The sequence below is a fragment of the Nannospalax galili genome, unplaced genomic scaffold, assembly GCF_000622305.1.
Source record: "Nannospalax galili isolate Female #2095 unplaced genomic scaffold, S.galili_v1.0 scaffold335, whole genome shotgun sequence".
Classification (NCBI taxonomy): domain Eukaryota; kingdom Metazoa; phylum Chordata; class Mammalia; order Rodentia; family Spalacidae; genus Nannospalax; species Nannospalax galili.
Genome location: NW_008337842.1, coordinates 1330887 through 1345362, shown reverse-complemented (window position 1 = coordinate 1345362; position 14476 = coordinate 1330887). Strand labels below are relative to the sequence as shown.

Sequence of the window (14476 nt, the reverse complement as noted above, 5' to 3'; positions counted from 1 at the left end):
CCTTTCAGCCTCTGGCTCCACCCAAGCAGGACAAATCTCCCTGACTCAGACTTCTTAGAGTGTGGGAGTTTTAGAGCTTGTCTGGACCAGGCCTCCTCCAAGAGAAGAAAATATTCTAAAACATGGTCCCCGAGGACCAGTTCGCCAGCGGGTGTGGGCGCCACCCACAACTCTGGCATTCTGACACTCAGCCAAGGATCTTGGCCCTGTGCCATTCTGCATCTTGTTATTCCCTCCATCTAAAATCCTCAGCGGTTCTTCCCAGCATGGCCACTGTAGCCCAGGTCTTTGTCTGGTGTGGAGACACTCTCAGTGACCCAGTTCCAACATGCTGTTCGAATGATCCTTGCCTAATCCCTAAGTCAGTGTTGCAGCCAAACTGCTCTACTTACGATTCTTTAACATGCCCACTGCTTATTTTCTCGCCTCTTTGCCTCTTTAAGGCAATTCTTTCTATACAGAATCCCTTCACCACCCATCATCTCATGCCATCCTTCTCTTGAGAAGTTCCCTGGTTCTTCTTTGGCTGAAAATGGAGAGCCTTTCCCACCCCCGAGAGGGCATAGCACTTTCCCTCTCCGGATTTATGTTCGTCTGTCTTATATTGTATTGATTTTATGGTCATCTTGTCTGCCTACTAATTCTCAGCATCTTTGAAGCCAGGAAGAATTTTATCTTAGTTATCCCATGTTCCTCTTTATCAGGCATAGTGGACTGGCCTGGCTTAGGGTGGGTACCACTGTGGTGACCGAAGAGTTGAAAACACAACGGAAAGACGGTACCGAGGAAGACTCTAAGTAGCAATGGGGAAAAAACTGGACTGCAGTTCATGCCCTAAAGAATTCATGTTTGGGGCCTGGGGAGATGACTCAGTTGGTAAAGCATGCATCATTGCAAGTATGAGGACCCTCAGCAGCCATGTAAAAAGCTGAGCAAGGTAGTATCTACCTGTAATCCCAGTGATGGGGGACAGAGGCAGGAGGATTCCTTGGGCTTGCTGGCCAGCCAGTCTAGAAGAATTGGCAAGCTCCAGGTTCAAGAAAGGCCTTTTCTCAAAAAGTAATATGGAGAGTGGTGGCAGGAGATACCCAATATCAATCTCTCATTTCTACATACATATGCACACACATGAACACACACGAATTCAAGTTTGACCCTGAAGAGCTGAAATGAAGACAATGAAGGGACCACTCCTTGCTGTACCTGCCCATGACAGTTGCTGTGTGTTTGAGTCATGAGACTGCTTCCCTGAGTGGTGGAAATGATCCACTCACTGTCATACCTCATGGCGCCAGCTGTGTACATCCTAGGGAGAAGTCGGTGTTTATGTCTTGGGAAGTGGTTGTCATGTTTCACAAATACCATGAAAATACTGTGGGACCTGATGTGAATGCTCATCTCCAGAGCTGCAGACGTCTCATCATTTATGTAAATGTTGTCAGTTTGTCTAATTATCCATCACAGATTTACATGGAAATAATATGTCTAACCAAAGGGAAAATTTACTGATTAAAGCAACTGCATTCTACATCTGTTGACCTTTGGGTGTTAAGTGAGGCAAATGCTAAGCAGAATGTATGTGAGGTTGCAGTCATAAATTACAGATGATGGGTTGTACTGCAGATGTGCTTTGCATTTGGCAAATATGGCTAACTTGGACCTGATTATTCCTGGCAGAGTTGTTTCCTTCTCATTTCCCTTCTATTTTTATTTTATCCATTTTTTATATGTTTGGTTGTGCGTGTGCATGTGTGTGTGCACGTGTGTGCACATGTGTTGTTTTACATATATGTAGGCACATGTGTGCACTTACATGTGGAAGCCTGAAGTTGATGTTAGGAATCATTCCTGATTGTTCTTCTGTCTTACTCATTGAGGCAAGGTCTCTCAATCAAACCCAGAGCTCACAGATATGACTCATCTTGCTAGGGAGCATGCCCTGGGGAGCCACTGTCTTCATCTTCTGAGGCTGGACTAATAGGCAAGCGCTTCAACCACCAAGCCGTCCTCCCAACTCCCCTCCCTTTACCTCTGTGCGCTGCAGGGAGTTTGCTGGAGATAGGGCTTATGTTTCTCTGTGTCAGGAAGGACAATGAAAGAATGCGATTAGCCTTTACCAAAATCTATCACTTCTTGACAGTTTGATCCCCAAAATTTATGCTGTGCCCGTGTGCAGCCAATAACTGAACATTTTCATTTTTGTTCAACCATCTTAAGGGTCAAATTAACAAGAAAAGCGATGCAGTTCAATTGGTAAGAAAACTCAAGAGCAGACAAGTTACCTATTACTTGCTATTTAAGTTCTAGGAATAAAGCCTGGTGTTATTTTAGGGACAGGTCTTGGAAAACTCTAGTTTTTATAGAATTATTTATTCAAGGTCTAGACTTTAAGCCAGCACTGTCCAGTAGAAACAAAATGTGAATTTCGTAATGTGTTTAATTTTTTTCTGGTAGCCACATTAGCAAAATGAAAAATATAGCTGACTTATTTTAATAATATATTTTATTTAACTAAATATACAAAGTATTAGCATGTAATCAGTATTTTTTAAAATTATGGACAGTTGACCTTGCTGGTGTTAGCTTTGAAATCCCACATGTATTTTCTGCCTGTCAGTTCAGTGGCTCCATTCTAAGTGTGTAGTACTCATACGTGGTTGATGGCCACTATAGCTCTACACTGTCTGGGATGTAATTGAGAACAAAACAGATAAAGGAACCACTGGGTCGTTACCCTTAAAAAGGAGCCAGTAAAGGCTTTTTTAATAATGGGCCAGCCAGACACATGGTGTAACCCACCTGTAATCCAAGCACTTGAGAGCCTGAGGCAAGAGGATTGTGAGTTAGAGGTCAGCTTCAGTTATAAAGTAACATCCTGTCTCAAAAAAGGGGGAAAGTATAAATAATATTTATATTTTGTAGACCATATAGTCTTTGTTCTTCTGCCAATATAGGACAAAAGTAGTTACAGACAATGCACTTAAAGAAAAAACCATGAGATTGGAAAGATGGCTCAGCGGTTAAGAACACTGCCTGCTCTTGCAGAGGACCTGGGTTTGATTCCCAGCACCCACATGGTGACTAACTGTAACTATAGTTCCAGGGGATCCAATGCTCTCTTCTGACTACCAGGGGCATTGCGTGACACGAGTGCAACTACCCACATGCAGGCAATACATTCATACACATAAAAGAAAAATAATAAAATATTTTTAAAATGCACATGACTATGTTCCAATAAAACTTTATTTACAAAAATAGGCAGTATGTGAATTGGCTGACAGATGACTTTGCCTGCCCCTGTTCTTAACTTAAAAGGCATTGCTCTGACAGAAATGAAAATGATTTCTGTCTGGAAGGACCATTTGTACATTGGATGATTTTATTTAGGATGATTCTATTTAGAAACCAGGAATGCAGCAAACAATGGTCTCTAGAGGTGGTTTCCTCTTCTTCTTTTTTTTTTTTTAATGTGCCCTAGGCATGAAACAGCTTTGGCTACCAAGTCAGGCATCAAGCTAGGATGAACAAAGGATACCATCTGCTCTACCCATGACTGATATAAGAACACCACCAGCAGTGGGGTGCATCTTTGCCCACTGCCAGGGGGTTACAGTTGGTTTCCTCTTCTTTGAAACAGTTGATAATTCTCACTTTGTCAAAAGTGTTGTGCATTGGTGGGTTTAAAATGACAATGTTTCTATATCACTACTGATCTCAATATTTCTCTTTTTCTCCTCCACGCTCCACCCTCCTGCCTGGCACATATTTCTGGATGTCTTGACTATCACAATCCTACCTCTATCCTGTTGAAACAGGTAAGACTCTTGTCTTTGCTTTCAGATTATTATTCTACCCAGTGTTACATAAATTAAAACATAAGGTTTTGAATTTAAATATTCATCTAATAACATGACATAATTCACATAAATTGCTTTAAAACTAAATTATTTCCAGCTATAAGTAAATAGTTACTGGCATCAGCTTTTATGATAACATGCATTTTCTATCAACTGTGAGAATATCCTCATAAACTATTTTGCAAATCATAGTTTATGCTTAACACACAACCAGAAAAATAGACGGAGGCACGATTTCACCGTCTTAGATTTTCAGTCTGAAATTGGATATAAGACTATCACAAACTCATGCATGCTCTGTGTTACCATGATTAATTACATTCAGTAAATGTTTTTAATTTACATCTTCACATCAGGAATGTTGTAAAATAATTTTTCTGAATTTCACAGCACAAGGGAATGTTCTATGAAATGGAGGTGACTATACAAAGACTTGACCATTTGATTGTGTCTTATAAACGCTGAACATATAAAGAACGAATATATAAGCATCTTTAAGCTTCTCATTGCATTTTATTGGGTGTGAAAAAACACAGTTCAAGTTTTTTTTCAACTCATTTAAAATGTCAGCTATAACATTGCTCTGAACCCCCTGGAGGCAGTTCTGACTGCTTCTCCTGATCCTCTGTGGGTGGGAGATCCCATGGGAAATGCACTTCAGTGATCCTGTGATCAGAGGAACACAGGTATAGACTCTCCCGCCCTCCCCCAGAAGTGCTCCCTGCTCTCCCACTTTTCCCGTGTCACAGGAAGAAGGCAGTCTTCCCTGAGCCCAGCTCCTCTGTTCTCTACCTTCAAATGATCCCTTTACTTCAGTCTGCTTTCCTCTTCTTTCTAATTCCAGCCACTGACTTTGCTCTTGTTATCCATGTCTGCCTCCTCCCGTACCCTCCCCTGGACCCTGGTGATATGATCTGGGCATCTCCCTAGGTACTGGGAACCTCCCCGCCACCAACAGGCCTTTGACTGCAGCCTGCAGACATCGTTAGGATTCCCCAGACCCGCAGGACAGAACGTGTCTCCTTCTGCCTTGCTCCTCCTCCCTTCTTTATCAGAACGGGCTTCTGAAGAGACAGCACCCCGCCTTTCTCTTCTCTTCAAGTGTGCTGCAGACAACCGTTCCCACTGGTAACATCCTCCAGCCATGAATTTTGTGGCCTATTCTCTGCCTTGACCTCACTGTAACTTTTGAGACCCCCTACTTCCTTCACCCCATTCCCTTTTGCCTCCCTTTCCTGACGGCCCACTCCTTTGGTTTTCTCTGCTGCAGGAAGATCTATTCTTTATCTCTCCGGATGTTCCTTGCAAGTATGCCTTCATGGTTTCAGGGTGTCCATGTGGGTTGACACCAGGCTTGTCCCTAGCTCTATTCTTCCCTGTGCTGCAGCCTGTATTGCCCTGCCTGTCCAGTACCACTTTAAGTTTGATACCCTCAAGGAGGCATCACCATCTTCTCTCCTGTCTCACCTTCGTCTTTGGCTCTCTCCTCACCTGTCACCACTGTGGTTTTGCTCCACCCCCACTCTTCCTTTTCCACTTCCCCCTTCACCATCTCACATGTTCCCTCTGAGATCGCCACCAGCTTCCCCTTGGACCTGCTGTCAAGGTGGTCTTTAACTTACTTCTTCCACACTCTTGCTCGAAAACTTGTCCTTCGTTTCACTTGTGCTTTGGTATACAGTAAGCACTTAATAAATGTCAGGTATTTTCTTCCTCTTCTTTCTGGTCAGACTCTCATTTTGCTACTTCAAGTCTTCTGTGACCTAGACCAGCCTTCCTTTCTACTTTATTTTCCACCAATGGAAACAGAACAGGAACCCAGGATACTGCATGTGACTCTTCCCCAAGGGACGATGAGGCTGGTGGGGGATATAGTATGGTATGGGGGACAGGCCAGTGAAGGGGCTTTCCTCAGGATTTAAACTTCATCCAGTGAGTGATGTGAAAGATTATTGATCAACCAGTAGATATCACTTGTTCTTGTAACTCACACTGTGAGTTCCTCCCCATGTGTTCCTATGGAATTCCTGCTTGTAATCAGAAGTGGATTTGAAGTCCCATCTTTTCTAAGAAGCCATTTCTCATCTTCTCAGCTCCTCTTCTGAATCTCCACATTGCTGTGAAGACTTCCTGTCTTGTGCATGCACACATATCTTATTGCCCTGCAGGGCTTGTGTGTGTCTAACAGGTCTTCTGGGTCTCGCAGGGCTCAGCGTGGTGCCACAGGCCTAGCAAGTGCTCCGCAAATGAGCAGAGGGGTTTAAATGTGACCTAGATGTTTTTGAGAATATGTTCTGTTGTGGTAAGATTTCATAGTGGGTTTACTCAGGATTGCCATTTTACTGATATTTTCATAATAACATTTGGCCTTGGCAGTGGTTACCCAAAGACAATAAAATCAGGTTAACTAAAAGAAATAACATTTCACTGGGTCCATTTGAGATGAACTAACTCTGAGTACTTTTGATTCAAGGTAAGAAGACAAAATGACTTTGTTCCTTTCTTCCTACCTGCTATTTTCTGTCTTTTTTCCATCTCAACCTGTTGGAACAACTCTGGACCTATAACTCCCTACAAACATGGTCATACAGCATGATGGACTTATGAGCCTTTACTTAACAAATTCAGGAGCCCGAGCTCTGTGCTGTTAAGGTATTCTGCTTCCTATCAGGATCAGAACACGGTTGGTGAGATAAATACACAGAACCTGACTTCTGCCTTGTGTTCAAGCCTGTTACCTCAAATTGCAGCTTTGGTTTTACACCAGTAGATAAATAAGAAATTATTCTTTTCAATAGCAGTACCAAAGATACCTGCCTGGGAAAATGCCTGTTTAGCCTTAAATGTTTTCATGGTGGCAGCATTACAGGTGATAGGTAGATGATAAATAGGTAGGTAGATAGATGGTAGATAGATAGATAGATAGATAGATAGATAGATAGATAGATGTTTGATAGAAGATAGATAGATAGATGATAGATAGATGATTGATAGATTGATAGACAAATAGATGATTGATGATAGATAGATGTGAAAGAAAGAAAGAAAGATGATAGATGGATAGATAGATAGATAGATAGATAGATAGATGATAGATTAAAAATTCAGAAGCAATTATTAAAATGACTTGTTTCATTGTACTGCACTTTGCCAATTCTTATCTCTCTCTCTCTCTCTCTCTCTCTCTCTCTCTCTCTCTCTCGGAATGGCAATTTTCGAGCTAAACCTTCTCCTGCTTTAATGTATTCTTTAAAGGTTTCTGTGACAGGAAAACTCCATTTGGTTTTGCTGTAAGCATTATCCCAGAACCAAGTTGCTGAGAAGGAAACATGCTTCCTGTGGCCAGGAAGAACCCCAGCCTTGGGCGGGCTCCCTTCAGCTCTGTATCTTTCTGAGTGGTGGGGAAAGATGACTGCTTTCCAGGACCCACCTGTTATTCTGAGGAGAAAGAGAGGAGAGTCCTCATAAAACCTGCCAAGGAGTTACAAACAGGCCTCAACTGTGGAAAAGGTAAAGAGGCAAATAGTGGCTCAGGAAAGCAGTGCACTCAGACACAGAGTCCAAGGAGAGGCTGTTCTCTCTGTCCTTTCTTTCTTAAACAGTCCAGTGGGAGCCATCTTTGCCAATCTGCCTTTGGAACCAGATGGCTGTGTCCACAAGATATAACATAGCACACAGCACATGGAGAATCAGAGGCTCATAGCACACAGCACATGGAGAATCAGAGGCTCATAGCACACAGCACATGGAGAATCAGAGGCTCATAGCACACAGCACATGGAGAATCAGAGGCTCATAGCACACAGCACATGGAGAATCAGAGGCTCATAGCACACAGCACATGGAGAATCAGAGGCTCATAGCACAGCACATGGAGAATCAGTGGCTCTGAGCTGTCATCATGCATTATTTATACCTCCCAATGCAAATTATATCACAATCAAATTTAAACAAGGGAGATTATTTTTATTTTTTACTCTGATGGTTGATTCAGATTGGATAAAATTCTTTATTTCAACCTGTCTGCTACAGTAGGCCAGCACATTATAGAAATATACTTTTCACTTTGATGTGAAGTGGTTCAACTCAAGGAAAATTTTCTTTGAAGAAAAGGATTTTATTTTAATTGGCTTTTTAACTGTGTTACACTCTATTCGAATCAGCTCTGGGGGACATGACATGTTCTGTCACTTAAAAGTCTGTACTAAGATGAATAAAACTACAAGGCCAAAGGTGAATTTTTTTTAAAGATGAATTATGGTATGTTTCTAAAGAGTTCTCTGTCCCTATTAATGGCATTTGGGGAAAATGATGTGGGAGAGAGAACACAGTTTGATAATTATTTATCAATGAGCTATACTACCTTGAAGGCTATAAAGTGATCTGTAGAGAGCAGAGAAATAGCATTATTCCGTGCTCAGGAGGTGCCAGGTACTGCTTAAGCCCCTTACTTATTGGAGTCAATAATCCAGTCTCTGGGGGTTGATGTTAATGCCACCTCACATCACTGCAGAAGACGCAGAAGAGGTGAAGGAACTTACTGGTAACAGAGGAGGCCAGCTTTGAACATCGGCAGTCAAACCAGGGAGCCCAGACTCTTCACTGTGAAGCTATTCTGCCACCTGTCTTTTACTAGCAGGATCAAAATGTATTGGTGGAAAGTACACAGAGCTTGTAACTTCTGCTTCGTGTTCAATTTTGTTACCTCAAACTAGAACCTCACATTTATAGCAATAGATGAACAGGAAATTATTCTTTTCAATAGCAGTACCAAAGATAACTGCCTGGGAAAATGCCTGTTTATCCTTAAATGTTTTCATAATAGCAGTGTAACAGGTGGTAGATGATAGATAAATGATTGATAGATACATAGATGATAGGTAGATAGATAGAGGATAGATAGATAGATAGATAGATAGATAGATAGATAGATAGATGATAGATAGACAGACAGACAGACAGATAGATGATAGATAGATAGAAGATGACAGGTGATTGATAGAAGATACTAGATAGATGCTAGATAGATGCTAGATAGATAGATAGATAGATAGATGATAGATAGATAAAGGTACATAGATAGATGATAGATATGATAGACAGACAGAGAGACAGAGAGACAGACAGACAGACAGATAGATAGATAGATAGATAGATAGATAGATAGATAGATAGATAGATAGATGAATAACTAAAGTAGAGTTCTCAGATTTGTAATGACCTGGTTGTTAAGGCCTGTCTTTCCAGCACCGTAATTGTTACACATGGTTTATATGTGGCTAGAGAGAAGGTACCTAGGTGCTTAGGAGATGAGCGACTTTATACTCCTGGTACTTTTACTGAAACACACAAGTTCCTATAAGGTTGAAAATGCAAGAATTAAACTATGTTTTATTTCAGGCCGGGCATGGTGATACATGCCTTTACTCCCAGCACTCGGAAGGCAGAGGCAGGTGGATCTCTGTGAGTTCAAGGCCAGCTGGGGCTACAGGGAGACCCTGTCTCAAAAAGACAAAAAAAAAAAACCTATATTTTATTTCGCTGTTCCACATTTTTCCTGAATAATAACAGAAAAGCAAAACAATTGCCATTTTTCCACTAGGTTTTATTCAATTAAATATTTGTTTTCTTGGGGAAATTCTCATTCTCTAAACCAACGAAACAAACAAGCAAACAAAAACCCTAAAAACAATGTCATATTCAAAATAATGTATTTTGAAATGACCTAATATTATAGCTTAGTCCTTAGACAAAATGGCTCAAATATTAGTAATATGTCGGGGTGAACCCAATAAGCCATGGATGAATATTACCTCTGCTTCCTGCTGCAACACGTTGGAGGCAGAACTTGAGTGGAAAATACAATATCAGAACTATTTCTTTGTCTCGCTTGCTCTGTGGACACAGAAATCCTTCTGCTTTGTTCCCCGTGTTTCAAGACTTCGACTGCATACTCACTCTTTCCTGATTCTCAAATATACTGGTGCTGTTGGCCTCTGTGGCCTGAGACTCCAGCTCCATTTAGTGACATCTTTGCTTGCAAGTAAACTCTAGACTTTAAGCTCTGTGCATGAAAGTGGATGTGATGGCATTGGCTTTGAGGTTGGGTGCTGAGACTTAAGTGAAAAAACATTATGACAGTACTGTGGCCTGCTTTTCCTAAGTTAAAGTAGCTAAAACTTAAAACTTTAAGACATGGAGATGGAGGGAGAAGACCATTTGCTTGGAAAGGTACTGCAATGTGCCATGCAAGAATCTTCTTATTGGGGATGGAGAGATGGATCAGTGATTAAGAATGCTTGCTGCTCTTGCAGAGGACCAGAATTCAGTTTCCAGCACCAAATTAGGTGGCTCACAACCACCTGTAATGCCAGCTCCAGGGGATCAGATGCCCACTTCTGGTCTCCACCAACACCTGAACAGTGCACACATGTGCATACACACACATATACATAAATTAAAAATAAAAATAAATCTAAAAAGAATCTGACAGAAACATTACAAACTTTTAAACATTGGGTACATAGGTTGTTGGAAAGTTTTAAGGTTTTACTTTACAATGTTACATAATGGCTTTCGTGAGTCATTTGGCAGGTTAAATTCACTTTCTAGTAATACCTTTGGTCCAACATACAGTCCACACAAACTTGCACAGAAACAAACTTTTCAGAGAAACTGAAAAACAGAACCCTGCCAGTGAATCACTACAAAGCAAAGACTGTCCTTTGGGATCAGAAGTAAACGTGTTGATGTAACTGACAACCATAGCTCCCATCCTAACACTGAAGTCTTGGAAGGCTTACAGTCTTTCTGATTCCCTGACCCTCTTCTACAAATGCAGAGAAGCATATTTAGTAATTTCCTCATCTGGGTCAGCCATGATCTAATGTCTGAAGCATGGGCTTTGGGCTGAAGAGACGGCCAAGTAGATAAAGTGCTTGCTGTGCAAACATGAGGATCTCTGATCCCCAGCACCCATGTAAAAAGCTGGGTGTGGCAGGTACCCCTGCTGAAGACAGGCAGATCCTGGGGACTTGCTGGGCAGCTAGTCTAGTTGAAATGGTAAGCTCCAAGTTGGAACTTGTGATTGAGGAATATACCCTGATGTCAACCTTTGGTCTCTATAGGCCCCTTTGTGAGAGAGCATACCCCCCCAACACACATACACACACAAATAATAAACAAACAGACAAATAAGTGGTCTTTGACTTACACTCCCTGGCCTAGCTCTGGTTCTGATATTTGCCACTTCAGTGACCTCAGGCAAGTTGCTTCTTTATGCTTCAGGTGTCCCCATCGGGGATTAAATAGGATCATGTGCTTGGTAAGCTCCATCTAGTGAAATGGGTACTGTTCTAGGGGCCAAGGATCCAGTGTTCCATGAGATAGGTACAACTCCTGCCCTGCCATTAGACTCAGCTTAACCTTTAGTGAACAGACCACACTATCAAACTTGCTCAAGATCTTGTGATTGGCAGTGACTGCTTAAGGGTTTTCTTATGATTTGACACAAATGTTTGGGAACCTGAGAAGAAATGGTTGTAGTGCAGCACTGGGAATCCAGAAAATGTCTCTGAGTTGTCCTTTTAAAAGTGATTAATTTGGTGTTCTGTGAATTCCGTCCCAATTTTGAAAAAATGAAAATAAAAAGATGATTTCTCCCTGACCTTCACCTCAAGTTGTGAGTCATTCACAGCCTGATTCTTACTAATCTTGAGATTTTTTTTTTCCTGGAGATTCCTTTCCTTTCTTTAGAAATGACTTGGAAGCTCTTGGTCAGGGCAGCAGGTAACACACATGCACAAGTTCAGGCAACTCTGAGCCTGCTTTTCACATGCTGCAGATTAATGTCAAGGAACTGTGTGTATTTCCAAGCAATGCTTAAGGTTCTGTTTCCACTCTGGGGCAAGGGGTGGCCTGGGTGGGTCTTTTCCCAGGCACTCTTTGGAGGGCCCTCAGGAAAGAAAGGCTGAAGGAGAATTTTGCCTGGGGCTCCCACAAAGAGGGCTGGACTATCCTATTAGAAACAAATCTGGAGGCTGTTCTAAGGGAGGGACCCACCACCAAACACCAGCCTGGAGATTTTTTCCATTCTCTACACTCCTTCTAGCTGGAACTCTGTCAGGATTCTTCCCCTAAAAGGAAAAGAGTCCTTATCTGCCCTTTGGATAAGCAGGTTCTCAGGGCCACTCACCTGGCCTCACTGAGCAAAGGTGAAAGAGACTGTGTTTGGGGTGGACACAAACCCAGCATTCTGATGGGAAATCCACTGGATTCCGGCAGCAGAGTGAAAAGCACTCCTTTGTGTCCTTCTGGCTGGGATGAATGTCTCAGATTCAATGAATTTTGTGTAATTGTCCCACTCTTATCCTTTGTTTTGTTGAGGTGAGCTAGTGAGTGGACACACAGTAGAAGCAGAGAAAAGAACAGAATGGTTCAGAAGGGAAAATTCATTGCATTCCTATATGACTGGGTAAGGTTGACTTTCCCAGAGTGAGCCATAATTAGGTGAATGTTGGCCATAATGATGCAAAATAAATCAATTTGAGGCCCCTGAGTGAACATGGAATATAGCACAGCAAGGATCTAAAACTACTTGTTCAGACCTTCACCCCAATATTAACTCCTTTTAATCTTTACAGGAGGCTTGTGAAATTCCCATCTTTCTCCTTCCTCTGAAAAGGCTGTAGATATTTTGTGAAACCACCCTGATATAAGATTTTTCACTTGGGGTAATGGGTTTCTAGAACATTGCCTTCCTACTGTTCAACCCCAACCCACAGTGATAAATGTTTTATGTCATGATGTAGAACACATGGGCATGGGCATCCATATAGTTCTCATACAATTAAACATTCCTTAGGTATATCCAGCAATGAAAAATAATGTGGGGAAACAAATTTCCCCAAACGCCACTAAGGCAACACACATATATGTCTGTGCTATTCTTTTTATGTCTCATCTGCTCTATACAACCTAACACATACTAATACTATTGAGAATCCATAGGTTTAGAACCCTATGAACCCCAGAACAATGTGCCGTATTTCTGTTTGAGCTTATGTGTGTTTTTCTGGCATCCAGTATCCCAAGTTATTATTAAATCCTTGAGATGCAGTAACTGCATCTAAAGTTGTCAACGTTCATCAAGTATTTCAAAGGTGTTTCATGCACCTAGAGAAGCTAGAGACTTGCTACTGTATATGGTCTTTCTTTCTATAAGTTACAGGTTACTTGGATAGCTTTTAATTCATCTAATTTCAGGTTTAATTTAAAGATAGTATTAACATGAATTAATTCTTTTTCATTTTTGGTGGTAAAGTTTCTTTCTCCCCAAAGAGTCACTGTATATAAAATAGAGGGTTGTGATCAATTATTTTCTAGATTCTTTTAATTCTAACTGTAACCACCAATGCTTTATTTTTATTATTAAAATAATATATGCTTGTTGTAGAAAATTTGTAAATGTGGTCAAAAAGGAAAATAAAAACTAGCAGTGAATCTGCTTCTAAGGATGAACAACATCATCACTTTGTGTCTAGTTTCAGTTCTTTTTTTTAACATTAAAACTCATATTTTATAAATCATTTTTATTGTAACACACTTTCATAACTTTTTATTATACTTCTGTTATTCTTTTTACCATGTTTTCATTAATTACTGAAGATGTCTATAGAATATTAAATTGTATAATAGATTTATCTATCTCCTATTGCTGACTATGTTTGCTTAGATTTCCCTCTGGCCCGGTGTGGTGGCACACACCTTTAATCTCAGGAGGCAGAGGCAGAAGCAGGCAGATCTCTGGGAGTTCAAGGCCATCCTGGTCTACATAGCAAGTTCCAGGCCAACTGGGGCTACAAGAAGACCCTGTCGCAAAAACAAAACAAAAAACAATAAAAAAAAAAAAGAATTTTCCCCTTGTATACATCACAAATGAAGGTCTTGCAGTTTTCTATACTGACTTTCTTTTCTTAGTATAAATTAATTCTTTGAGATGGAACAGCTAAGTCTAAAGATATAAAAAAAAATCTCTGAGACTTGATACCTCTTACAAATTGCTGTCCTAAAAGGTGGTACAAATGTGAACTGGAGGGCTGGGTTTGACTCTTTTCTTCCACACATGATGTGTGTGCCTATTTTGAGAACCTTTAGATCGCTGTATCATCAAGGTGAACCTTTGGTGAGAGAGTCTTGTAAGTTCCCTTCTTGGAAGGATGTTCGATTCATATGTGGGGATTTCATTTGGGACCGAGTCTGTGTGGGGAGTAAGTTGTTTACCGGACAGTAATCGAATCCAAGCCTTGGTTGAATTGGATGTGCTGGTGGTACCTACCTGAGGGAATTGTTGCAAGTGGAGTCAATAAAGCAATTTCAAATGGAGGAAAACCTGAACTTCCTTTTGGCAGAACAAATATACAAAGGCCGAAGCTTTGAAGCATTGTTAATTAAAATGGAGTTTGAAGGACCCTTGATCTGTGGAAAGCAGATTTGGTATTTCTCAGAAGTCCACTTTAATGAAATGTGACTTGAATTTCCATCTTGTGCTTAATCTGAACAGAGTCTTGCAATGGTTGCCAACCTCCTTGCCAACCTCCCGCCCCCCCCGCCCCCCC

The 14476-nt window shown here is 41.2% G+C and overlaps 1 protein-coding gene and 1 non-coding gene across 24 annotated transcripts in view; one reads left to right on the top strand and one right to left on the bottom strand.

Annotated features, from left to right (window-relative positions):
• The window catches only part of Ncam1 (neural cell adhesion molecule 1), a 320740-nt gene that overhangs the window by 77906 nt on the left and 228358 nt on the right, over nt 1-14476 (top strand). The gene's annotated exons all lie outside the window — the stretch shown is intronic.
• LOC115070317 lies at nt 3469-3611 on the bottom strand. Its single transcript, XR_003849490.1, has one exon. It is a non-coding gene; the product is annotated as a small nucleolar RNA SNORA48 (small nucleolar RNA).